Source organism: Molothrus ater, chromosome 2 (genome assembly GCF_012460135.2).
Source record: "Molothrus ater isolate BHLD 08-10-18 breed brown headed cowbird chromosome 2, BPBGC_Mater_1.1, whole genome shotgun sequence".
NCBI classification, from domain to species: domain Eukaryota; kingdom Metazoa; phylum Chordata; class Aves; order Passeriformes; family Icteridae; genus Molothrus; species Molothrus ater.
Window position 1 is genome coordinate 105,081,802 of NC_050479.2, and position 26,010 is coordinate 105,107,811.

General features: G+C 38.5%; 1 long non-coding RNA gene across 1 annotated transcript in view; it reads right to left on the minus strand.

The window, feature by feature from the left end:
* The window catches only part of LOC118688430 (uncharacterized), a 224,181-nt gene that overhangs the window by 26,077 nt on the left and 172,094 nt on the right, over positions 1 to 26,010 (minus strand). The window contains exon 6 of the long non-coding RNA XR_004980469.2: positions 12,695 to 12,757. This is a non-coding gene — a long non-coding RNA (uncharacterized LOC118688430). The remainder of the gene's footprint in view (positions 1 to 12,694; positions 12,758 to 26,010) is intronic.

Here is a 26,010-nt window from a genome sequence, read left to right on the forward strand (position 1 = left end):
TACCCTACATGAAGATTAATCACCATTTCATAGCCATAGCAAAAGCCTGTTTTATTGGTTAGCCATTTCACTTAACAAGCAAATAACCTTGTAATGCAAAACTGAAATTTGAAAGTACCCAATAATATTATTTATCTCATACCATAAATATTCACATTCCCTCCTTTTATTGGACAGAGAAATTAATGTTTATGTATAGAATAGAGAGGTAAAAATTATCCTCAAAACAGGCTTGAATGTAAATCTGCAAGCTCTTTTTGGATGCTGAATAAGCTGATCTCCTTCACAGAAATAGCTCAGGTTAAGATCATGGCATCTCCCAATGTGGACCCTGCTGTTTTAACAGATTCCATATTCTGCAGATGTTTTCACAGAACTGAAAAATTGGAAGCAGTTAAATTTACTTCAAGGAGATGGAAACTTATGACTTGACCAGTATTTAGGGAATTAATGAGATATTCCATTAATTTGTGTCATGTGGAACTGCTATTACACTCTGAAAAGGACTAATAGACCACCATTCTGTGTCTGGAAGTGATCAGCAGTCAATAAACTTCATTCTCTCATAATTTTAAAGGGAAAGAAGTTCTGGAACCTCAACAACTTTTCAGTGCATGGCTTGAATCAGAAATATTGCTACTTCTAGCACCACTGCACATACTGTTCTTATTCACACAAATGTTTAACATTCTTGATTCTAACTAGGAATTTCCCTAAATTAAGTTTTGTGGTAACAGGCTGCAAATTAATTACAGTTCATATAGAAGCTGGAGTTATCTTATTCTTTTTGATTCAGGCTTTTGGGAGTTTTATATTTCTCATTTACACAAATCAACCGAGCAGATGCCAAGGGAAGGGTACACACAGGAGTTAATGCTCCCTTATGATGACACTGTGCAGTTATAATATGGCCATAATATAATCACATTTGGTGTTTGTTGTCTTAGACTAAACTGAACTAACCAGCACCATTACTATATTGCCTGCATTAGTCAGAGTTATGGCTATCTGTGTGACTTTCCTCTGGATTTCCAGTTGATCTTTAGATTTATATTTTTGCTTTCCTAATTCTCAGTAGTAGGGGATAATAGTGGGATGGTTTCAATATGTTTGAAATGTGTAGCATCATCAGATACTACTTTTCATAGTTACTGCCCTACAAATTTATATATTATAATTGGGTTTTCTACTTGTAAAATAAATAGGAATTGACCAGGAAATACAAAAACCTATTCTCAGGAGGGCATAATCTGTTTATTTACAAATATGAAGTTTGCCTGTAAATCTTCCTTCTTTTAATACTTCACAGTTACCAAGATTCACCAATGTCGGTGAAGCACAACAATGTGAAGCTACAACCTCCTCATGTCCTTTCCCCATATCTTTCAAGTTCCTTTCTTTCTCCCACTTTCCTGAACTCTTGTGCCTACATTCCCAGAGCTCCTCTAAGTGCAAAAGAGCAGTGACTGCAGTTCCATTCCTTGTAGCCTCTCTCTTATTCCATGTGCAGCTTCAATCTCCTTCCTTCTCTTACATCCTCTTACACTTCTTATCACATAATAATTCATCCTCCCTATTCCTTCCTTCCTCCCATACAGATACACTCTGTCTCTTGCTGCTTTTTTCATTCATTGGTTCAAGTGCAAAGGTTTGGTTTCAGAAAAGGTAAAAAAAATTATCATTAAGTGACCTCTTCCTAGCTCCTCTCTGTTTGAAGCTTTCATTTCTAAAATTTATTAATATTAATTTATGAATATTAAAAAGAAAGAAAGCTTGTCTTTATAAAATTACTGATAGATTTCAAAATCACATAATCTCTTGGTAAGCTTTTCAATCTTTACTTTGAAAAATAACTGCACCATGAAAATAAGTAGGAGACTGTTGCAGATGCTTTTACACAATTTTTTTCTGCATTTGGAAAATTTATTACTAATGAATAAAATAATAGATTTCCAGAAGTTACAAGTAACTTATTTTCTGTGAAAGTTTTGCAATTATAATCTCCAAGATGTCCCCTTTAAAAGCCCATTATGCAAAATTCTATAAATGAAACCTTTAATTTACCTTTGAATAGATATTGAGTGTGAGAATTTGGGGGAAAAATCCACAAGAAAGGTCAGTTTTAAATAATGGATTATGCCAATCTGCTATTTAAAAAGTGAAGTTTAACTAAGAATTTTCTGTCTTAAAATATTTTCACACTGCACCTGAATGACTTGTTATTGAAGCATTTGAGTTCAAGTTCCATCAAAAAATTCCTTACCAAGCTGGTTTTGCAGACTTTCATTAAATCTCCGATGAAGCTTCCGAGTGCAAGTCCAAGTAAATTAAAGGCCCAATCAATAAAAATTGAAATCAGCCTTGCAAATCATGTTGCCTGCTAAGAACTGTCATTAAATTAGAGTCAAATCAAATTACACAATAACAAATAACAGCCGCTCCTCACGTATGAGAAGGATCCTTAGCACAAACCTCCTCCTGCCTGGAGATGAGCACAGCCTGACTCTCTCTCCGGACTGCCAGGGTCACCTGCCTTGGAGAGGATTCCCACATCCTTGGCTCCTGCCTTAGGGAGCTGTGTGGGCCCAGCCCCGTGGCCTTGAATCACAGCCCTTATCCTCTTTGGTATTTCCAGCAGCTAACACTGCTAATAAATAGCACATTCATTAGGCAGGCTGCGTGTTTACTGCCACAGACCAACACTTGGACTTTTTTAGCCAAAAAAACTCCAAACTGACTCAATGCTATGCTCAATTCCTTCTTTTTGGGCATGGCACTGCACGTCCCTGTCCTTGGCAGGGTGGTGATTGCAGCCCCTTCCAGTAAGAGCCACCCCTGCCCTAACAGAGCATGAGGCTCCCTGGTGCCCCTGGTAGGACAGTGCCTGCTGGTGCTAAGGATGGAGGCAGGAGTGCCTGGCAGCATTCCCTGACAGCATTGCCCTAAAAGCAGGAGGCTGGGGCCAGCACTGTCTCCCACAGCAGACAACTCCTCCCACGGCACTGGGAAAGGGGAGGAAAGGAGTCCTATGTCCCCTTGGAGCACCTGCATGGCTGGCAGCAGCACCAAGAGGAGTATCAGGTGTGCAAGCTGTGCCTGTTTTCTCTGGCTGCATTGTTTATGTGCCTTTCTTTACACCAGCCTTTCTTTACAGCAGCCAGGGGAGAGGAATTAAGGGGCTATTATCTCATAACAGAGGCTAAGAGTGTATTGGTGCTCCATGTTTAAGTGTCTGACATGCAGGAGCACAACCTAGAGGCAGCTCCAACCTCTTTATAGATTTAACATCCTGTCATTGGGTCAAAAAGCTGTAAAAATGCCTTTGCACCTGAGGTTTTTCTTTTAAAACTTGCCCAGATGCTGTAAGTCAAGAGGATGCTGGCTGCTAAATGCCTAAGATATTTTGGGAAAAAAAGCAGGATTGCTTCAAAATGTTACACTAAGTGTGAGTTAGGTTCTTAGACTCACCACTAAAATTTACATTTTGGCCCTTCTGTTACAGCTATAATTCAAAACCAAAATAATGATAACAATACCTCTAAATTCTTCCTGTATCAGATGATGAACATTTAAGAAGAGCAATAGGCTTTGCAATATTTAATAATCACTCACAAAAATGCATTTATCACTACAGGAATCATGTACTTCACAAGTCACATCCTGAGTAAATGCTGTCTAAAGAAAAAATTATTTCTCAAGCAAAAACCTCCCTAGGGCAGCAGCCAAACTGCCAGCTGTGGTACCTCAGATGGACTCAAGCCTGCAGTCTCATCTCCAAGTGTGTGTGGGCCATGAATAGCTGAGGCTGGTAATTTTCAGACACTGCCTTCCTATCCAGTGATGAGACACAAGTGTAATACATGATTTAGGCGGTCTGAGCTTAGTTCTTTACAATACACGACATGGAAATATAAATATATATATTTGGGCAGTAGAGCTGAAGAAATTAGAAGTGAATATGGTAAAATACGTACTGTTGGAAAGATCTAGCCTAAGGATCAAAAGCTAACATTTGGACAAAAGAACATTATTTAGCATAGAGATGAACAGCTACATTGATCCACTGCTCCCTGTGCCTCAGCTCACAAGATGTCCTCCCACAGGGATGTCAGCCTCAGCAGCAGCTCTCAAACAACTTTGCTCAATAGCATCAATCCTACTTTATTAACAGTTCTACCCCCAAATAACTCTCCAATAAAAGACTCAGCTGACACAGGCAAATCTGCAGGTTCAAAAAATTTATGGAATAAATCCCCTTCAATCATTCAAACTAAGTGCACTTAGGCCTTTTGAAAAGGTGAAGATGGAAATACTCTCTGAAAGGGCAAGATTTCCTGGACAAGCTGTGATATAAAATAGCAGACAATGATTCTCACCCCAGGACGTTTGAATACTGAAGGGACTTTCAAGCCATATCTCCATCTACCATGGAATCTACTTCCTGGTCCAGACAGAACATCTTTCTTGGGTAACTTTCCAGGAAACCAGCCATTTACATGGGTTTAGCATGCTCCAAATGCTATCCATAGTCTAAAGTGAAGTTCTTTCAAGCGACTGTGAAGTTATCATGGTCAAGTTCCCATCTGATGGTTCCTTCGTAACATGGGAAATGAAGAAATTTGTCTCAGCAAACTAATTGCAATGGCTGAGATGAGAATTTTAGGATTGTGTTCTTTTGCTCATTTCAGTGTAGTGCCAAGCAAAAATCCCCAACAGCAAATATACATAAAGATATGTGTGACTGACAGTCATCTTCTCTCAGACATGCAAATCTGCTTTGATATTGCAGTAACAACAAGGCTGAGTTTTTGTCAGAGAAAAGTGACTACTACTACTACTTTAGACTACTTTTGTTGTCCAGGGGCTTTGAAAAACGAGAATCACACAGAGTTTGAGCAAATTCAACCCCGGAGTCTCAAGGCAGACCTACAACAGCTTTATCCTCCTTCCCAAGCTGAAGAGTCATGACAGACTCATGGAGATGTTTTGAGTAAACTTTGGTTTCTGCTAATCTTATAAACATGACAGGAATCCTTTCTCTCCAGCCATCAGGACATTCCCAATCCATCCCTGTTGCCAGTATATCTGCAATGGATTCTACATACATTGCCAGTGTTATCATGATGTCGTAAAAGAAGAATCAGAAAACGAGCAGTGAAAAAAGTGTGTGGAGACCAAAAGTGAAAGGAAGGGAGTTGTATTTCCCAGATAAACTGCAGATTAACCCAGGTAAATCACTCTCAACCATGGACATAAAATTTAGTTGAGGTGACTCATAACATTCAGATAAAGACAATATGAGCATAATATATGTATGTTAACCACATGCACATGAAAATACAAGAAAATACACTACTCTCTTTTTCCCCAGCCATGAAAGCAAAGCTGTAGACAAGGCTGTTGTGACTCTTAGAAAAAGGATTAGTCTGCTGCTCTGTATTTATGTCTTTTCAATGAGGCTCTTGGTGCAACGGTTGGTGCATATCAGTGCCAGCCTTACTCAAGCCAGAAAACCACCTTATCCAGAAAACCTCCAAGTACGGGTGTTTATGGGGGACATCTTTCCATTCAAAAGGAGGTGCAACAAAGCCCATAAGAGTAAAGGGATTCATGCCTATTTTGCTGTAAGATCAAATACCATGCCAATCATATTTGTAAAAGAAGGGATAAGGGGACAGGAATTCCTGAACATGAGGATGTCATTCTAGAAAACAAAAAAAGAGGAATGATTTTTGAGTTTTTACTCAGATTTTGCAAGCATTCTTGAGAAGACTTCATCAATGTGAGGCTTACTCTTACTGTTTCTAGAAGTGGCATGAAAGAAGAGGTGAAGGGAAAAAAACTCAAAAAAAAATAGCCTGTAATTTTTATATACATGATATATATTACAATGAATTACAACTGAAATATCCAGAAGCCTTATGCAAAATTTAACTCCACCAAAAATATCACTCTGATGTAAATATTTTACTATGTGAAGGCCAAAGCTGAAACAATTTCATTCTCTGTACTGTGTAATACAAAAGCATTAGCTTTTCAAACTTGTTTTTAACTGTGCTATAAAAGCAATGCCCACATTTAAACAGGGCCTGCCATATGTATTTAATGCTTGTTTTATTACAATATCAGAAGCTGCTCTCAATAGATAAATTAATGTCATATGGAACCACATCCAAAAGATCTGAAAAACTTTAAGTGCACTTCTATTCCAACTTTATCAGTTAAGTGACTTCTCCCAGGTCTCTTGCTGAAGAGTTTCAATAAACAAGTTTTGGAGATTATTAAATGCTGTTTGTCATATTTAAGAGACAGATTTTTGAGGAAAGCCTTTTTTGGAGTTGCTTTTAAGTATTTTAACACATTCTTTACCTAAAAATCTCTAAAGAACTTCGACTGTTTTGAAGACAAGGAAGTTAAACAAAGGATGAGACCAAGTGAAACTCCACATTTTCTTTTGCTGAGTAGAGTAACAAACCCAGAAGTCTGCTGATATATTTTTGACTACTGTGTGCTATTTCAACAGCACAAAACTAGTAATAACTTACTTTACCTCTTCTTCTAAGTTGGATTAACGTCACCTTTGGTACAGAGAAAGGTGTCAAAATGGCTGCACCCAAAACACCCAAGTTCTGTCAGGGCTTCCAAGTCATGGCTGTTAACTCAGAAATTTCTCTCTAACTCTGTTTTCTTTGGATGTGCCTCTGAAGAAAGACACTTTCTGCAGGCTGCAGAAGGAAATACAAATTCTCCCCAGCTCTCTGAAATTACTTAGCTCTTAAGACAGGCAGGACCTGCCATTACAGTGGATTTTTTTTTTGTTGGGAACCAGGGCCCACCATGGATCAGACTTAATCTTTACCAAGAAAATTGTGGCAAGCAAAAGGGTGCTGGGTGAGTCAGTGTCTTTGCAGCTTTTCTTTGGGACCAAGCTTGTGAAACACTGAGGACATATCTGCCAAAGGAATAACTGGGAGTTGCAGATCCATTGGATCTCCAGATTTTCCCTGAATATCTTAATGGAAAATTTTTTCCAAATGCACGAAGCAAAGTAAAGGCACAAGAATGACAATGTTCTCTCTTACTTACAGGAATAAACACTCTCAAATGGACCCTAGGTTGGAACCCATCCCCATTTAGCCATGCCACAAAGTGCATTTATTTCCTACAGAAGCATCACATTAGTGTAATGCTGAGTCTACGAGGCACACTTATACTCCAACTGCACTGCAAAGGTAAAATATGTCAGACTTTACTTAAAACAGACAATATGTTTTATGACTTTAAAATGAAATCACAGAAGACCTAACTCAATCCAGCTGTTCTTAATAGAGCTTTACCCCCACTTTGTTTTTTCATTCTCTACCTTAATCCGCTTCAAAATTACCTCACAGTCTCATTCATTTTTTGCTCGTAACTTGATAACTCTTGCCAAAATAATATATTGCATATTGCAGGGTAAAAAACCTAAATTAAAGAACAGAAAGAAATAGAGAAAATGTATATTCATTAAAGCTGGTGATGCTGCCATGAAAATTTGCATAGTAACCTGCAACTAGGCCTGATAGAATTACAAATTTATCATGCCTTTGAAGGACAGATGAAACATTCCCACATTTTCTGCATCAGTCATTTCTATTCAGTTCAGCTTAGTATAAACAATTCCCCTTATTTTGCAACTAATTGAAGAATTAATACAAAAGGATTGAACACCTGTTGCTCTGTTGGCAGAAACCAGCAATTACAATGTTTCTTCCCAGTGAACTTAAACTACAAAAGAAAAAAAAAATTAAAATGACAAAAGAAAATGTAATGGTGACCAGAGTCTTTTTGAATCCACAGAGGATATTGCAGTTTTTACTCAGATTGTGAGTGGTCCCTGTTAGGCTTCACTGGTTGATGGAGGTCTCCCCTCTATCCTCCCATTTAGCCATTGCTTCCTTAAGCATTTTCCATCAGCTTGGAGCAATTCTGATTCACTCAACCTCATCTCTCCTCTGTCCCATACACTTCAAGACAGGCTTAAAATTCAGTCTGGATCCACCTGTCATGCAGATCCTCTTTATCAATTTCCTATCACAAAAATTAATCACTGCAAATAAGTGCTGTTAAAAAGACAAACTAAATCCATTTTCATCTCCTCCTGTTATTCCTTATCTAGAAAAGGGTTCAGGTAAACCTTAAGCTGGTAGGAGACAAACTTAGGGACCTGTGAGCAAATGATTTTTTTTAATACACAGACATGGGAAGAAAACACAATCAAAATACAAGCAACCTTCAAATCCACTTAAAATAAACATTCTTAACTGTCCTTGCTGATGCAAAACACAAAACAACTAAACATTGGAAATATCAAACATCTTGTTATGTTCACCTACAATAAAAGTAAAGTCAGAAATTCAGGGCTTCCAAACAGCCTGAAAAGAGAACTGTTTAATGGTATCCTGGCAGCTCCAGGAACAGATCCCTCACCCCTATGTGGAACAGTCACATTTCACCCTCTCCTCATCCCATAAGAGTCTGATCTGTCCCTGACCACAACCCCACAGGAGTGTTGTGCTCTGCTCTTTTGCAGAGCACGTAAACAAAACTAAGTCACTTTCCAGCAAAATTATCACTATTGCTGTCTTTAATGACAAATTGTTCTTGAAAATAATACTCCTTTTCACTTTTTATGGAAAAGTATGTGGAAAAAGACAGTGTCACTTTTTCCCAGCTATTATGGAATGAACATCACTGTCTGGTCCAGATGCTCTGACTTTGGCAATAATGTGTGTTCCATCTCACTGGGGAGACCTCATCTTTGAGGTCAGCTCCAGAAGTAGCCCTCACTTAAAAAATCATGGTGAATATACAGGCACAGCTCTTTTCTCTCCTTCTTCATAGTTGTTTTTAGGAGTGGAAACACTCAATCTTTTTGTCTCTTTCTGTCAGGATACCTGCTCGTGGGAGGTACATATTAAGGGACATTTGTTTTTCCAGGAAGGATGAGGAAGGCTGAAAACCAGAATGAAATGGGGTCACGGAAATTGGGGCTTAAACCTCCACAAGTACAATTTTGTCTTCAGAGTCAGATTGGGAATTTTTTTTTCTTGGTTCATTCTAGTATTTCCTTAAAAAAAAAAAAAAGGACAAAAAACCCAGCAAAACAACAAATCAACAACAAGAAAAAAAAAAAGGCATGCATAAGGCACGCAGCTAGAACACCAGGATTGAGGAGGGATAATTTTGTCTATGGCACCCATCCCACATGGGTGGAGGCACCCAGTGCTGGGACCTGATACCTGGGGCAGTTTCCAGTGTTTTGGGAACCATTTGCACACGGAGTGTGACTTCTCCAAGTCCTGCTGAGCTAGAAAGATGAATCAAGGACTGAAACAGACAAGGGCATTTTGGGTCAGGTCTGACCCTGGCCTGACATTTGTTCTGATGTGCTGTGTAAGGACACAGGTGCTGAGACCCCAGAGTGGGGCTGGGCTGAGTCACTGAGTCACAAGAAGGTGGGAACACAGGTGGGTCTGCAGGTCATTTGGATCTGTGCTCATAACACTGAGTTCTTCAGGCACAAAGAAATAATATCATAAATCCAGGGAAGACTAGCATCAACTTGTGACATTGCCACTGCTATCCAAGCAGCAGCATGCAATATTTTCTGGAAAGCATTTTAAGGACAAAAGAAAATGTTCTTTTCCTTTTAAAAAAATATATAGACCTATATAATGCCAGCAACAAAAATCAAATGTATAGGATAAGCTATTCCCTGAAGAATGAAAAAAGCATTAAATACTTGGTATTTTCCTGAGATTATAAACCAAAATAACTTTTAAACCTTTCCTGTTAATGGAATTAAAATAATCATCATTCTTTCCTTAAGTGCCTGCGGTACATAGTCACAGTCCATTAAGGCAATGTGTCAGCATTGTTCATAACAGGATTTAAATGAAATAATCAAGTCATCAGGACTATTTCAACATCAATAAAGCCTCAGAGTGATCATTATGTACAGCCATGAAACAATACCTTTTTGCATACTTTCCCTGATCAGATTAAAGTGGTGATGAATTCCTCGATGGCTCAAGTGTGCTCCAAGGAAAGCTAGAAGGTTGTACAGTTAACTCCCAGGGTGTAACTCTAAACCATACAACCTACTACCTCAACCCGGATGCACACAGCTTCCGACGGTGACCATAAAGTCTTCTTCATTTCTTCAGCCTTTCTTTGAAATGTGACAGCAGCCACTGGCCTACATATTTCCCATGGGGGGAGGCTTTCCACTGCAGTTATTTCCCACTTTTCAGACCAAAAGGCATATTCTTAGATAGATTTTTCTACTGCAGAAGTAGAACTTCTGTTCTATCTTGTTTACATATGTATAAAGATATATACGTGTGCTGTGTGCGTATATATATACATACATATTTGATAGGGATGAAAACCCAGAACATCTTTGGAAATAAATAAGTATTTGGTGTTACTTTAAAATAAGAATAAAATATAAATGCCTTCTTTGTTTTTGAGTGCAATACCATGGAATGGCATATTTAATAAAGCTAGGAAATTGTATATACTACACTCCCTCACTGGAAACCCTACGGTTCCCTCACACCTCTTTCTAAATTTTAATAAGATATTAAGCCACAGATGCTTAAAGCAAACTATAAAAGAACAAATCCCTTAATCAGGTTGGAAGGCAATGGACAAGAGAAGAATTCCAGAATCAGCACATGGTTCTGTACACTCATTTGGGCTTGTTGTCAAACACCACTGCAGTGGGTGCGGGGTGAAGTTTTGCCAGATCACCACACTGACACAGACCCATAGAAGCGAGCTTGTGCAGTGCGTTTCAACACAAGATCGGATCTACGGGTTTATGCCAATTGGCATGGCTGGTTAGGGCTTTCCTCTTACAGGGACTGCAGGAGACTTCAAACAAACAAACAAACATACCATGCGATGCGAGAACGGGTACTCAGGAGTGAAAACATTACCATCTATTGCAAAGAAGGCTCCTCCAAGCTCAGCTGCATAAATGGTGGAGGCAACAAACAAGCCAAAGACTTGTGACTAGTTTCTATTTGAAAATGGAAGGATTTTTTTTTTTTAACAGTTTAACGGCAAGAGATTGTTTTGTCTTCAGCTGGAACTAATGTCCTTTTGTGCACTGTTTCCCTTACTGATGAACCCTCAGCTCCCAACTTGCATCTGACTATGGTGTGCTCAACTGGAATCAAAAACTGGACATGTCATAGAAGTGAACAGTACGGGTTTTCCTTCATGTCTGAGCTCATATCATGTACTACAACTCAAAATACAATTCACCCCATCAAATCTGAGATGCAACAAGGCACAGTGGAGTGCTACTCCCATACAATATTGTGAAAACTGCATAGCTATTTCTTCACATTACACCACAACTAAAGTACTGCTTGACAATAACTTGTGGATTGGATAACAGCCACTAAGCAAAGCAAAGAAGTTAATTTGTATATTTTATTTACTAACCCTCCCATCAATGCAATTCCCTAGTAATGAGAATGCAAGTGGAAATGCAATCTTGCAAAACTTCAGGGTTAACACCTGCAACAAATTCATCCTTCTTGTGACCGGCAAGCAACCCTCTAAAAATTATCCCACACTGAATGTAGGGTACCCTAAACAACAGACTGAAAACAACTTCTCTGGGGCAAAACCCAGTAATTCAGAAGGGTGACACAGAGACACAGTTTTATAACTTTCATACTCTAACCAAAAACATTGATAAATACTGCACCTGACACATCAGAATAACTTGCAACAATATGAATGCAAAGGCATTTGTAAAATTCAGCCATGAGACTCACGTACAATTTTAAAACCAGGCACGATATAAAGGTGTCTTTTTAGACTTCAACATGTATTTCTGGTTCAGTAATGACAGCTGAGCATTAGTGAATTACCGTTTCCTTCTCTTTTCTAAATCAGTGAATTAAATCTTGCATGTTCATACCCTCTTGCATTTTAAAATAACTTTAGTTTATTTTCTAGAAAAGTCTCTTTTAAACCTGCTTTCACTTTCTATGCAACACTTCAGCATTCAGAAGGAATGATATTTTTATAACTGCATTCTGCTGATGCTGTAGAGAATACGTAGAGACAAGCCCTCCAACTAGAATAGTTATCCTAGTATCAGAAATAAGTATGCAGACTGCATATACAACTTACTAAATGATTGTAATAAGTGCTATAAAAATGCTTTTCCAATTTTCTCTTTTTTATTTTTGTGAAGATATAGTTCACATTTGAAAAATAATTGGTCACTGCATTATGGTTACACAGTAGAAAGTAGATATATGTACTACAAATATATTAGTAATATGAGTATATTAGGAAATACATGTCTTATATATTATATATCTTATATATCTGCTAGGCCTAATCAAAGAACAAATTATGTTCTGATGTTTCAGTTAATTCTTAAGCTTCATTTAAACATACAGTATAAAGCTACATCTTTATGCAGTTACAGCTACACAATCTGCAACATTCCCAACAGCAAATAATGAGAGCAAAACTTTAATGCACATCTCTGAAATTATATTTGTGGGCTGTCTTAAGGAAATATTTTTTTAAACTGTTGCAGGTTCTTGCCAATAGCTTTACTGTATAACCAAAAAAAAAAAAAAAAAAAGAAAAAAGTTATTTAAGATCATTGTATTACCTTCGCTGAAATCTGGTATCATTAACTTCTTCATTTTCCTTTTTCATTTTAATTTTTCTTTCACTAAAATAAAAAAAAAAAACCAACAAAAAAAACAGTGAGAGAAAGATTTTGAAATATCTGTTTTATGTCAAGTGTTTTCTGAACATGAAATAGACACAAAATTAGTAATTATGCTTTTAAGATATAAACCCGACAGTGCTGACGCCCCTCCTCAGGGCCATGGGAAGACATGCTGTGAACATGCATGCTTTGGAAAAGGGACTCTTTCTTTTATTAATTTCCAGCCTTTTTTTAACCTGCAAATACTTAATTTCTATTAGGAATTTCAGAAGAGAAGGAGCAAACTTAACAAAAGGGAGTACTTTTTATCAAGCAGTGAACACAATGAGGTAATTAGGTACGGAACTTCAGAAAAATACGGGCATAAACTAAGTGGCTCAAATTACGAAACATTTGCAAAAACTTATTGGTGGGGGGATTGGGGGATTGCCTGACCAGATAGAGAAATTTGAAAAGTTATTTTAAGCTAATGCAAGCCTTGGTTTCTCAACAGGCTTAGGTATCAATGACAAACAAAACTATTCCAACAAAGTATTGGGGAGGGCAGTATCACCATAAACCTAAGAAACACTTTCTGGTCCAAAATGGGTATATGGAGATGTATGTGTCATATATATATAAGGTCTCCATTCAGCAATTTCCCAGAATTCATTGCAGAACAACAAAAATATAAAGTAGCAAAACTAGCATATAATCTTATAATCATATAATCTATAATCTTAGAAATTGCTCTCTACTCAGTAATGTATAAAAACAAAAGAACATGTTAAAACAGTTCTATTTCATAAAGGAATATTTATAAAGCCTTTTATTATAGATGCAAATATCATGAACATTTTGGAAAAAAACCTAACAAATGTAAGAGTTTCTGATGGAAGAGATGCTGTAATTTCAAAGTAATTTCTAGCTAAGAACATCTGTATTTTTAACATAAATTAAAAAGACTAAGATAATATTAAAAAAAATCTAAACTATGTAAAACACTGATTTGGCCGAGATTTTCAAAATCTGTCAGTCAGAATGAATTTTGTTACATACTCTTCTAATTGCTTAGGAATATGTTACAACAGACAGACAAATGCCTTAAGTAAAAGGCTCTACTAAAGCGTCATATGCTCAAAATTTACTTTAACTGTACATGCACTTATCACAAACATCCTGAATGGGTATCTTAAATACTGTTTTCAGCTATTCCTGGACAAGTGCTGCTTTTCCAAATATCTTAAAATAGTTACTGCTACTGGCTGCAAATCAGGAGTGCTTCATGAATGTCCCAATAATGTGCCTTTTATTCCAGTGCTTATCACACTGATTTCTTTGTTACAGATTTAGATATAAACTGTAAGAAACTCATATTTGAATTAACTCAGTTACAACTTTAATATACAGGCTACAAGAGCGATCCTTTCCTGCAGCTTAACACGATTTTTTTTTCACTTCTCCTCTTTAGAAACTGAAAGCATGAGTCACACTGTAAAAAAAGAATTTAATTTCCTTAGCAACCAGATCTAAATACCCACAACTTTCTTAGAGATAACCAAAGCTTAGACTGAGTAAATGTAACATTAATGTCTTTGCATAACTCCAGTGCTTAGCTAAGACAAAATGTGCCTAACCACTTATTTCTAGAGAGCCTCGATTTTTTGTTTACTTTCTATCTTTAGCAGCATTAGATCAAACACACCCCCAAAAAGTTAGTTTAAAAAAGTGTGAAGAGAAGGCTACGTTAAAATTAATACACAAGAACTCAGTTGCAGAACAACACGTTTAAAACGGCTTAAAAAAAAGAAAAAGAGGAAAGAAAAAAGAAACAGAAGCTATACCTGATATGAAAGGTACGTGTTCACCCAGTGCCAAATACTGCTATGTGAGCAATAGTGAAAAAACCATGCAAACAAACAAAAAATTAGTTCCATATTTCTTTTTTCTTTTTTTTTTTTGTACTTAAAGAAACAATCTCCTATGCTCATTTTGTTACACTGTTTTAAGAAGCTCTAACACGTCCTGATGCCTCTGTAGTGAAACATGCCAGATTTTTTTTTTTTGGAAGCAGGAGAGTCACTTTTTTTTTTTCTCTACTCTTGTATGTAGGACAAACTCAGATTTGTTTCTTCTTCTTAGGGCTCCTGTTCTTTCTCGGAAGAAGACCAGGATGCCTGTCTTCTCTCTCTCTCGCTCTTCTCGGAATTCCAGGCACAAAGCACTGCGCAAAAGCTGCACCAATCCTTGCCGCAACTGCCTGCCCAGGACAAGAGGTGGGGAGAGACCAGAAAATTCACCTCGCCCCTGCGCCGGTTTTATAAATGGGGCTTGCACAAATGTGCCGGAGCAAAGGGGTGAAAAGGCAGGGTGCCAGTTTGCTACACTAGGCTGCAATGATCTCATGTTCAATGCTGTCGCCCCGTTTGCCCAGTTCAAACGCCTGTTCATTAAACAGGAGGAAGGAGGAAAAAAAAAAAACAACAAAAAGAAAAGAAAACCCAGAAAAATAAAAAAAAATAACAACTTTTATCCTTCGGACACTCAGGAGGGCTGTTCTAAACTACACGTCACCAATGAAAAAAGAAAACGTGCAGTTCTAAAATGCAGTTATGAAGTATAATTATTCTGCTTATATTTTCTTTCTTTCTTTTTTCTATCTGGAGATAAGAAGCAGAATTTATCAGGCGTGAAAGGGACAGCCTCCTGGTGGTGTGCCAAAAAAGCCAGAATAAAGGCAAAGTTGTGCTTCAAAGCTCAATTGCTTGCTGAGTCTGGCTAAAGTCAAGTATTAAGATCCACCATTTTCTGAGCCATGTAAGAAAAGAGGAAAAAAGTCAGAACGGGCACCGCTTTCCAAGTCTCCGTTGGCACCATCACAAAATCTCAGCCGTAAGGTCACATGATGCTCTGCCAAATGTGGAGTGCATTCCCATAAACCATTCTGCTGATACTGCGAAGGCAGCTATTGTCTAGTTTATACCCAAAGTTCAGCCCACTCTTCATTGAATTAGCTGAAAAACGCATCACCTTTGGGGGTTGGGAGCCATGGAAACGTCTACCTGGCAGGCTGCCCACTTTTTCTGCCCAACAACCAGAGATGGAATTGTGCTGCCTAATGTAATGATGACGAGGAATGTGAAGAGTCGTCCAAAGTGAATCTGATTCTTGCAAAGCCTGCTTCATTTGCACAGCAAACTCTGGCTTCTTGTCGCTAAAAAGGGGAGGGGGAAGGGTAGAAGAAAAAAAAAAAAGCGCCTTTCTCCTAAATGTAGCAATTAAAGGTCTAGTAAACATGCCTAGTCTGCAACTTTCCTTCATAACATACTGAAATGGTTCCCAAAATAAAGCACTTCGTATAACACAAGTTTTCTGATTTAAAGCAGCACTCGCTTCTCCCCAGATTAATGTGGCATCCCCTGGACATTTTTTTCTCCCTAAGAAAAATAAGAAAAGGAAAGGAAAAAACCCAACACAGCAGATCTCTCATCTCTTCTTTTTACCTGTCTTTATTACTTCCTGATTTTATCTAACACAAATTATACATGCATGCGGCAATACCCACCAGTAACAGTGGGGCTGCAATCTCCCTCAAAGCAGTCTCCTGAGAAAATTGCTTGTGTTTCCAGCCACACAAAACTCTTCATCTGAGCCCTCTTATCTTCACCAGTGAGTAGGACAGCTGGTCTGCAAGTTTGCAAACCAGCACATTTGAAACCAGTCAGTACCCTCCCTTCTTCAAAACGCATTTAAACTGGATTTTGTGAAAAGAGATGCAATCAGGCAGAATTTATAAATGATGCAAGTTACTAAATAGACTAAGTAATAGACATTACTCTTCTGCTACAGACCTGAAATTTCGATTTTGCCCAGCTATTGTTCTAAAGTAAAATGTCACGGAAAATGTCACTTCCAAATGAAAATACCACATAACTTACTGAGCAACAAACACATGCTCTCCCAGCACCTGAAAACCTCATACAGAAGAATTGACCTCAGAGCTTTGTGCTGTCAACAAATGAGTTTACTGTTTCTACACCATGAACTACACCATTTCTACCATAGCTACTGCAAAAAGCAATGTTAAAAACGTGGCAATTTCTCTGATCCTCCCATTAATAAAAATGGAGATATGGGAGGAGTCTCCCTACCTATTAGCATGTCTCCAAATGCTCCTGTGAAGGTTGCATGCTAGAGATCTTATAGCTAAAATCTGGGAAGAAAAGGCAAACAAACTAGGAGACAACAGGCTAGAAACTGCAGTGTGAGGACAGGAAAACCCATTCCCAGAGACACTGCAGGCTATAACTCTCCAGCTCGGCTACTTTTATGTTTTGTTTTACAGTTCTTTCCAGTTCCACTTTATTTACCTGGAGGAAATTGAAGGTTCATTACCAAAGGAAGGAAGTGTGAGAAAGGGGGCTTTGAAGTGGAGGGAGATTGTTATGATGGTGGTGCAGCCCTGAGAGTGAGATCCTGAGGCTGTCATCCAGCTGGGACTAGGACAGTGCACATGGCAGCCTGGCAGCACAGGTCACACCCTGCCTTGCTTCTGGCACATCCTGGAGGCTGGGATCTGAGTTTCTGGGAAGGCAAGTATGACTGGAGGGGGAGAACAGTTGGAGCAGCCTCTATAGATGGTGGTGGCATTGCTGGTGGGACCCAGAGGATAAGGAGAAGGTACAACCACTCCAGCCCAGCAGGGGCAAAGGGCTGGGAGGAGGTGCTGGGTACAGCATCAGGGGATGGAAGTGACCCTGCCCTGTCTGCTGAGCCAGTGCTTGTGGGGCCAGCCTCACTCTGGTCAAGGTGGGAGCTGTCAGTCAGAAGAGAAGCTTGCTATGGCCCCAGAAAATCAGTTCATGGCTTAGTTTGCCTCTTTTCCAGCTTTGGAGGTTTTCAAGGGCCAGCAGCTGGAACCACCCAGATACCCAGCCCACTGATGCAGTGACATGGTGTAAGTTCTCTCAAATGGTCTTCCAGACTGCAATGTCATGTGCATGGCTTTGAATCCAGACTTCCTTTTCCCTATGAACTAAAGATGTCTGAACAGGTGCCACCAGGAGGTAAGTGGAACTGCTGCTTATCACTCCAGCTACTTGCCACAAGACCCATGGCTTGGACCACAGGGCCCACAGTGACCTCCAAGAACCACAAACAACCCCTCAGCCACAAGAACGATACAAGAGGGGACTTTTCCACAAAGGTCTTTGAGATTTAATAACACATCTTTGAGATTATTTAGAAGTTAATTAATTTTTTCCAGACTCAGAAAATTTAGCCAAAGGTCTTTAATTGAGTTAGGTAGAAACTGAAACTTGAGATGCAATTTCTATCACTTTAGTAGTTTTCTTATTGATTTGAGCAAAATTCAAACCAAATTTTTACTTTTTTTTTTCTTTTTCGAATAGGGCACCTGGGAGTCAAGTTCAGTTCATCCCACCTTACATTTTACCATTAACCATAAAAATGCTTAGGCTGTAATACATCTCCAACAGAACCACCCATATACCCAGATGCATTCTGAACCATAATGAAAAATAAGGGTTTCAGTAGAATTGAGTAGAAACCTCCAGATAAACAACAATGAATTAATATCCTGCTCAAATTTGCTACTATTATTTAGTGGTGAAAAGGACAAAAGAACCGTCTGACTTTCAGATCTCAGAAGGATATTTGCCAATAATTCCAAATAATAGACAGTCTGAACTGGGCAAATCTGAGCAACAGTGTTTGAGGGGTGACAGGCACAGCATCCTACAGTCTTTTATTTTTATTTTCCATGTGTGGAAAAACACTTCAACATGTGGCTAACCCTCAATAATGAGTACCAACTTCACCAATATTCAAGAAGGATTTTAAAAAGCTGTTAAAATATCACTTGCATATGTGCCTGACAACAATTAGAGATATAGATGAACCTCAGAGTGCTTTGCATATGAACTAATTCACGGGCAGCACAAAGGGAACCAAGAACTTGTGTCTGTGGGAGTGCCTGGCCCTGTTCATGCACAGCTGGAGGAGGCAGGGAGGCCAGGTGGAGGGAAGCTGCACAGAAACAACATCTCCATGGGAGAACAGGGCACTGATCCTTCCTCTGCTCAGGAGGCAGCAAGAGGAATGCAAGGAGGATGGGAAACCTGGGCTGTGCCGAGGGTTTCTGCTCACAGACAAATATAGTTGCACTGTACTCAGTTCCCACAGAACAACCATCATCCCAAAATTCTCAGGTTAAAAGGCTAAACAATAGGAAAGGAAAAAAGCAGAGTCTTCCCCAAGCATGGCAACCCACACAAGATATGACAGAAAATCTGACAGAGAATGGGAAAGAAATGCAACAGCCATGCTGGTGTGAAAGCAGATACAAAGGGAATCTCTGCTCTTTACATGGCTGTTCTTCAACATGAAAACAAAACTAGCAAGTTTAAAACTTTAAAACTACAAGATAAAAATTGAAAATGCACAAAGTGAAGAGGACATGCAAGTGGCGGGGATATTGCACATTTCTGATTAACTTTAACATACTATATTGCACAGCATAACACTTTAGAACTAAATGGTCTTGCTCTGCAGATCACATTCTCAAAGGCCCTAGTGTACAGAGGTGACAAAAATTATTTGTAAAATGCATGCAAATTAAAATTTATCATCTGCTAGCTACTTTAATTTTATCTCCAAATGGCACTGTGCCTTCTGGTTTTTTCTGCCTTAAGGTTAACAGCACCGAATTAAGAGACTTAAGCAAGATGCTCTGTGGTAAGAGCCAGAGATGTCATTCCTTTTAAATTTAAGTGTAATTTTCCCCTTCCTGAAATTTCCATGAAAAAATTTGTTTTAAATTCCTTCTCTAAACTTTTCACTGTGTTGTTTGAAACTTAACTTTTGGCCTTTGGCTGTATGGCTGGGTACCAGCTCTTCACAACCTTCTTTCTGCTTTGCTACTGGATTAAAACAATCTTTAGAAACACATAGCAATAGAAAACTGAATAATGCACAACCACTACTCTTGTTCAGGCAATAAAAGACTTGTTCGTGGATTTTTTAAGATTAGCTTTTCCCTTAAGTGTGCAGATATTCATAAATAAAAAAGGGTACAAATAAAATGAAATTAAACCACTACTGAAAATTCAGATGAGCCTTTTCCAGTAACTCTTGCATGGTATAAAGAAAGTACCAGGAGCAAACAGGAGACACCCTTCTCTTCTTCCCTTCTCTTCTACCATAACTGTTCTACCACAGTTATGGTAGAACAAACAGCATGGAGAGCTGGTTTGGAGACAAGTTCATAGCGAGGCCCAAGCAAAAGCCAGGCTCTATCACTACTCACCATCCCTTAGAAAAACTTTTAGTTTTTTACAGATGATAATTCAGGCCCAAGGAGATATGTCCCTTTCTCCACAAGCAACAACACAGTGGCTCAGACAGGTAGGAATGCCATGGTGTTCTATGAAACCAAACCTGAGGCTAGGAAGATCTTTGCCACAGACATTTCCTTCAACATACTTGTTCCAGCTCCGATTTATTTCACTTCTGTCACTCCAGAAACATTAAGTAAATTCACAGCAAGAGATAAAACATCCAATCCCCTCACATATATCCAGTCTTAGATATAGAAAAACACATTCACTTTACCTTGTTTGTCTCTTCTGGGTCTAAGTGCAAATATGACTGAGCATTATCATCACCATTCAGTAGATGAAAAAATCTGAACCATCTATTTTTTCCTCCCTAAATTTAAAAGCTTTCAGCACATCACTCCTCAGAATTCCGGGGTAGCATGGCAGTTAAATGTTTTTACCAGATTTAGAGGCAAAGGAGCTAAAGATTAACTTGTTTTCAGAAACAACATTACTGTACTGAGCACAGAATACCTGACACTGCTCAGTGATACGTACGCTGCACTGAATCATAAGTACTCCCTTGAATTAGATAATTTCTAAATAACACCCCCACAGTTTACACCAACTTGACCATTACCTTTGAAAATTGAAATCTGAAGATGACTTGGTATAGTTCCTGGTCATTAGAGTAGGAAGACGGTGCACACAGAATATCAGCTAACAAAGAGGGTAAACAGCAAATCCTCCTTACATGCCTTCTACTTGTGATAAACAAAGCACTATCTGTCTTTTCCAAACATCTCTTCAAAACAAGGACAAGTATAGCCAGAATGGAAGCCAGGAACTTTTTCCCTGATTTAGGAGCATGCCTAGTGCCTAAACCTGTCCCAGTATAGCTCCCATCCCAATGATGCCCTTCAAAAATGCCAGCAATGCTACTCTGAGCTCATGCACGTGTGCAAAGAACCCCATCACAACAAAAATCCTCTCCCAAGCTTCAGAAGGAAAAATCCTCAGGGGCCTGGGACTGCACAGATAGAACTCAGCAGAAACCCCAGATGACTTCTTGCTCCCTTCTGCCCACTTATGTAGCAAGGGTCCCCCAAGGCCACTTATTTTCCTTTGGACTCATTCTTGACCTGAATGCAGACTGTAATATAAAAGATGTCAGAGGGGCTTTCTTTGGACCATTGTTTCATCTGTCACTGATAAAAAGTTGTTGTTTTTTTTTTACTTCATATTTTTCTCTATATGAAAATGAATGAATGCTGGCTGCTCATACCTTAAAATCTTATAAAATATTATCTAAGAGGATCATTTTGCTTAGCTGCCTTGAACCAAAAGTAGAACACAAGCTATGTGTCATCTATCCCCTGACTGGTATAAATGACACAGTCTTACACCTCAGTATGGCAGAGTTCATTGGCAAAAAGAGAAAATTCAAATTTTTGAAACAAAATTACTTCAAGAAGGAAATGACATGCATCCCTAGGTCCTTTTATTCCTACAGTTCTGGACAGTACTTTCCAAAACATCATAATGTTTTCCTGGTAGATGCATATGTACATATGTCCAAAATTATCCCACACATTTTCTTATTTTAATTACATATAAAATATGGGACCTGTGCATGCACTTTGCTGGGTTACATTCCCAGCAGGCTGAGTTCTATTAGCCTGAAAAAAACTGCTCAGGTCATAACTCTTAGTTGAAAAGAAAGAACATGTGCACTATAGTCCAATGCAAGGTGTGTTTTTCATTCAGCAGACCAAAGTATCAAGGAGTTTTGAAGTAGAAATGGTTAGAACAGTTTTAAATATAGCATTATTCGATTTCTCTACTGCAAATTCTTGATTCTGTAAAATATTCTCACCCCAAACAGCACAATCCCTCAAATCTAGATCTCAAATTACTTTTATGTTGAAGAAATTAACACTTTGTACATTGAAATGTTTTAAATATTCATTCTAGATTTTGACTTCTTCAGTGGTTTTAGTACAAACAGCTACATTTGCAGTTATTTTTTAGTTTGAACTGACTTAATTTTGTGAGGAAAACCTACACTTCAAAATCAACATCCCCAGCTAACCTGAACAACAGAGATAGAGGCAGAGGAGATCAAAGGCACGGAGCCTTCTTGAAAGATTGAGCAGGCTATGAGTGATCAAAGGCAGGGAAGAGAGGACTTAACTCCTACTTCCACTATACATGTATAATTTACAGGTTATTGAGTGGTAGAGGGGGAACTATTTATACACTAAATATAGTTTACAGGTTGAAAAGTTATTTGAAATACAAAAATTAACTTTGGTTGTTGAAAATATATAGGCAGCGTATTTTAAAATCCCATTTTCCAATAGGGAATGCTGTTAATATGAGCAGCTTTCTTTTCAATAAACTGTCTCTTTCTAACAAAATCAAACATATAAAAAGGCACACTATGGCTGGTGGGTGTCATCATAGAGAAGATACTGTGCTCTTTGGAAGGGATAATTCACAGGAATAATGGAAAACTCATGTTCTGAGTAAGATATACTAATTATACTAACTTTGGGGAAAATTTAGTGCAATATAACTCAAAATCACAGAATCACAGAATGGTTTGGGTTGGAAGGGACCTTGAAGATCATCTCATTCCAAATCCCTGTTATGGCCAACTTCCACTAGACCAGGTTGCTCCATCCAGCCTGGCCTTGAACACTCCCAGGGATGCGGCATCCGCAGCTTCTCTGGACAACTATGCCAGGGCCTCACCACCCTCACAGGGAAGAATTTCTTCCTAATATCTAATCTAAACCTACTCTCTGTCAGTTTGAAGCCATTCCCCCTTGCCCTGTTGCTCCAGGTCTTTATAAATAGTTTCTGTCCATCCTTCTTGAATGTTTCCTTCAGGTGCTGAAAGGCCACAATTAAGTTACCCCAGAGGCCACTCTTTTCCAGGCTGAGCAAGCTCAGTTCTCTCAGCCTTTCCTCATAGGAGAGCCTTTTATCTTTTTATCAAATGACAGCTGTACACTATCTCTGTGAAATTCACATTGTGCAGTCACAGCAGGGCATTTCTTTGTTTTTGCCTCACACATTTCAGTAATATTCCTGCGTACAAGCAGACTTCCTTCCACAAGAGTTTTCCCATCTTCCCATACAAGATCCTCAAATCAGCACTGGGATCAACTATCATGCAATCTGTTGAGTATCTTAGCTGCCAGATCCTTAGTTACTTGGTTATCCATCTCTGTAAATGTAGAATAAAGTTCTGTATTCGACAAAACATTTCTAATTATTTTTTTTCCTAAAGCTAAAGGAATTATTGCCCTCAGGTTTTGATTTGGCCAATCAGGTAAAAAGATTTACTCAGAAAATCTTGAATAACTACATAAATATCAAACATTATGTGTACATCAGTGAAAGAATTCAAATTCCATAATGATACATGAATTCATGTAGCTTATGATTCCACAGCTCATTGGATTTTATGATATTACGTATTTCTTCTTCCCCAGATACATTCACACACTGTGAATTTCATGTTAATATCCAAATTTTCTTCGTGGTGGAGAGATAGGAGCCTCATCACAGCCAAGATTACCATAGTGTAGCTGGAAACACATCTGACTTTAGGAGATTGTTCTAGTTCACACTCAACAGCAAAGGGTGACACATAAATAAGCACAGAATGATTATTGAAGAACCTGAAACATGTTGAACCATTAACCAGAACCGGACAGCACAGTAGGTTAGTCATTGGTTTGAAATTTTCAGTACTGGATGAATGACCAACACAAAGGAGATTTCAGAGGACCAACAAGCATCATGTACCTAAATGATGCTTTCTTTCTTTCCTAGTAATAAGTAGAAGACCTTTACTGCTTGTTTCAAATTGTGACAAGAGTCCTCAGTTGCCTTTCAACTTCTGTCTGGAATTCTGAACCATTAGCTTGCACAGACGGCATAAACTTGAGAACATTAAAGGCTTTTTATGTTAAACTTGCACAGTACCTACGTCTTTGGGATCAAAGTCAAGAATTTGCATTTTTTCATTACAACAAAAACATGTAAAGTAAAATTTGGATGAGAGGAATCCAATATGAATATAACACTTTTTGATCACCACCAGGTATATCCTGGCTTAAAAGCTGGGAGGCAGGGCTTGTTCCAGTGACTCAGAGATAGGTATCTACAGAAAAATCTGCAGTTTGGGTGGGGGTAACTGTCTGGTTTGCTTTCCAGAAAGACTTGGGTGCTGGAGAGAGCCAGTTTACAGCAGTCACAGGACAATCATAAGGAGCTATATTCAAAGGGTTGGCAGCTGCTGGGTGCCTAGAGGAATACTTCTGGACGTACTGACAAGCCACCATCTTTTTTATACTTTTCTGATTGTAGCAGGAAATGAAAGTTTACTAATCATTAAATCTATAAATGCATTGCTTTCAATTTGTTAACAGTTGGTTCATTCATTCACTACAACTCCAGTGGACTATGTTTGATCATGCTTCTGCTTCCTGAAAAAGTATTTTTCTAAAACACTATGGTAACCAATGCTCACAGAGCATGAAACCAAGCAACCAGATTTGTGGAATGTGTTTCTGGATAGCTTTTATCTAGCAGGAAAAAAGCAGAATGCAACATGTAGGCAACAGTCCCCTTAGTTAAAATGCTGCTAAGTTCTGTAAGCAGAATCTAGTTCTTTCCTCAGAGGATTAATCATAGTCATGGGATAGTGAATTCCTGGAATCATAGAAAGCTCATCTCATTCTAGCTCCCCTGCCATGGGCAGGGATGCCTTCCTCTAGACCAGGCAGCTCAGAGCCCCATCCAAGCTGGCCTTGAACACCTCCAGGGATGGGGCATCCCCAGCTTCTCTGGACAGTGTGTTCCAGTGCCTTTCCACCCTCACAGTAAAGAATTTTATTCCTAGTTCAAGAGAAATAAACCTTCACAAGGAATGCCAATATCCTAGAATAATTTGAATGCTATATACCTGATCGAATGTAATGCTGTGCACAGAGCATGCAGAAACCTTGTCTTCACACAGTATGATGAAGCTTTTATTTCCATGCTCTGGGAGAGGAGTTGGGCTGTATAATGTCTCTGCAAATTCTTACACCTGTATTAATCTGTACAATCAGCCTTCTCACTGAAATTGTAAGAACCATCCAATGTGAGCAAGTCTGCAGAGCTTTGTTGACTATGGGAGCTTTAAAATCAAAGCCACCTACAACAGATATTGGGTTCTATTATGTAAACAAAGAATTAGTGCAGTAAATTTCCTTTAAAATACTTTATCAATGTCTTTAGAGATGATCTAAACAGCAACATATAACATTAAGATGAATGACCAACAGGACCAATATAACATTAAGATGAACTAAAACATTTGTCAATATGTCACTGTCTGCCTCAGATCATTACCTTCTGCTGGTGTCTACTGACAACTTGCACAAGTTTCAAATAACTAGCCAAGTGGCTTCTCCTATATATGGGGAGGATCTCCTAATAAATTGCTTCCTTATCTACATGGCAAAAATTTGTTTTTGACAAGAGTAGTGTCTACTTGAATTTTCTCCTCCATTTCTGTCTTCAAAGGTATCAGCAATCCTTCCTGCTCAGGACATGGCTGTACATCTGGATGCCTAATGAAGAGCCTGAGATACACCACCAATCTAAATAAATAAGCCTAAGGACTGCTTTGCTCTCAAACGATTCGGCAACATACTACAAATACCTAATAATGAGAAAGAAAATGGATACAGTATTTGTATGCATTTTCAGTCACAATGCAAATCCTAATCTTGAAGTGTTTATAAACCAAGCATATCACAATAAATAGCATTTTCATCAAAAAAGGCTTCCTACCATAGTGCTGTTTTGTTGTAACCTCTTTTTCTGATTTTCATTCTGAAAACCATTTTTTTTTCCTGCGGGAGAAAAATCACA